This window comes from Otolemur garnettii, unplaced genomic scaffold (assembly GCF_000181295.1).
Source record: "Otolemur garnettii isolate 467f Iridium unplaced genomic scaffold, OtoGar3 scaffold00027, whole genome shotgun sequence".
Classification (NCBI taxonomy): Eukaryota; Metazoa; Chordata; class Mammalia; order Primates; family Galagidae; genus Otolemur; species Otolemur garnettii.
In genome coordinates, this window is record NW_003852422.1 from 15,912,471 (window position 1) to 15,915,182 (window position 2,712).

Below are 2,712 nucleotides of genomic sequence, written 5' to 3' on the forward strand. Positions count from 1 at the left end.
CAACTCCTGGCCTCAAGCAATTCTCCCCCCTGGGGCTCACAAAGTGCTGGGATTCTAGGCATGAGCCATGATTCTCAGTTTCAACCAGTATTTTTATATGACATCCTTTGGTATTTAGATGTTTCTGACTAATTCTCATTTTTAAGACACTGCCCAGGCAAGCAGCATGTATACAAACAGCATCCGACCAGCAGGCTGCCAGTTCCTGTCTACAAATTAAATTGCTTTTCACATCATCCACCTTTCTCCTCTTCCTCCCTCCCCAGGAGTTAAGTGGGAAGCCAGGAGCTCCCTCTACAATCTGTTCTGAGCTTGTTTTGTGGTTTTCATTTCTTAATTCAAGTTGAACCCTCAGACCGTCCATTTAGGCTCTCTCTAGTTGAGGCATCTTGAGAAGCTGCCAGATGGAGGAGAACACAGTTTGAAGCTCTCCATTTCCTTTTCATTTCTGTTTATTTCAGCAGTGGAGTCAGAGCGGCAATTATGTTGTTACAGTAACAGCCACTTCTGTTGCAAGGCAAAGAAAGGAGGAGAGGATGAGAGAAGCCCCGACAAAAGAGAGGAACAGGCTGTCTGCTGTAATCACCAGGTTAGTGCTTTGAGCAAGAGAAATGGACTAGCTCTTGCTCTTAAAGACTCATAGCTTTGAAACTACCCAAAGAACTTTACATGAGAGTGAAACAACACCTAGAATGTTTCCACTTCATAGCAGTGATTGATTTTGCAAATTGATCTGTTGATAGAACCAGAATTGTGTGAGGACCCAAGCAATGAAGCTCATACTTGTAGCAGATGCTGTTGACCATCCAACCCAAATCATTGCCACACTCCTTCCTTGTTCAGAGTGTTGACTTTGTTTAGATACGTACTCCTCCTTCCAATTGGTAAATCCTAACTGGGTGAGGACAGTCATAGTGGTTCCTTGTTTAAGGGGATGATACATCCTTGAGCTTTGAGCACCCTTCACTAGTGCTGGGTTCAGGGCAAACACATAGCCCAGCTGGTTACTGAAGTATGAGGGATGTAGAGGCACATGGGGAAGGATTTATCACTATTAATTAGGTGAAGCATAAAAAGACATGGTCCCTCCTCTTCCTCGGGATGTTGCCATGGGTGGCTGCCACACCTGGAACTCCAGCAACCATCGTACAACCATGAGAGAAGTCAGTGTAAGGACAAATCTGAAATGCTGGTGGCAGAGTAGGGAGACAGAAAGGCCCTCATCCCTGAAGATGTGTTTGAGTCGCTGAATTAAGTGGAACTAAATAGGCCTGAGTTCCTCCCTCCTCTGGAGTTCTTGGATATGAAATGATAAATCTTTTTATCTTTTATGCCAATTCAAGTTGAGTACTTTCTGTTACTAACAGCCAAAAGTATCCTAACCAATAATAGTTTTCACTCCTAAAAGTCTACAAAAATAATCTTTTTCCATCTATAGTCCTGTGGAATCATTCATTCTTCATGTTAATTAGTTTAATATGTCCAATCACAAATAGTGCCACTGATTCCCTTGGGCCAGAGTCCAGATTGTTACCCGGGTCCAGTTTGTTTACGAAAAGCCCTTGTGCCATAGTTTGGTTTCTTTGGACTCTCCAAATATCATGTTGAAATTTAATCCCCAGTGTTGGAGGTGGAGGCCTAATGGGAGGTGTTTAGGTCGTGGGGGGTGGATCCCTCAAGGATAGGGAGGTGTAGAGTGAGGGGGGATGAGTTCTTGCTTTATTGGTCCCTTTGAGAGTTGGTTGTTGAAAACAAACAAAGAAAAGCCGGGCACCTTCTTCCCCACCCCTTGCTTCCTCTCTTGCCAGGGGACCTCTGCACATGCCAGCTGTGCTTTGCCTTCAGCCTAAAACCCTCACTAGAAGCAGGCACTGGCAACATGCTCCTTGTACAGCTGGCAGAACTGTAAGCCAAATAAACCACTTTTCTTTATAAATTACCCAGTCCCAGGTATTTCTTTGTGGCAACACAAACAGACTGAGATGCCTTGTTTCTGAGGCAGGAGTACAAATACACCACCCCACATGTACAGCCACATAAACACACATGTAAAGATAGGTGTGAAGCAGCATGGAGTGGGTTCTCTCCATGTGAGTAGATACCTGGAAAATATTTTATCTTTCTTGAGTTTAATTTTAGAAATTAAAGATGATATACAATCTGCAAAACATGATCTCTAGTGCAGCCTCTTATTTTCAGATGGAAAATGGATGAGATTATAAAGGAGGCATACTGGGGCAGCGCCTGTGGCTCAAAGGAGTAGGGCACTGGTCTCATATACTGGAGGTGGTGGGTTCGAACCTGGCCTCAGCCAAAAACTGCAAAAAGAAAAAAAGACAAAAAGAAAGCATATCATCTACAGACTACAGACTACATTTTTCTGGCATTCAGCATTCAGAATGAGACATGGGGCAGGACAACGTCATATTAAATGTGCACATCTATTGTCTGGGAGTCTTTCAGTCACGTCAGGCCTACAACCCACCAGTTCCAAATTGGTTCTCTCCTAGAATTTAATCTTGTAATAGCTGACTTGGCAAGTACTGGCCTACCAAATATCTGTCCTCTTCTTATTCTTTTTAAGAGAAACATGTTTTATTGTTTGGGGTTGTTTGTTTGATGTGGAAGGGGTGATGAGGTAATAGTTTCCCCAGCTGAAAAGTGACGCTAGAAGTGGTCGTGTGACACAGTTCTAACCAAAAAAAAAAAAAA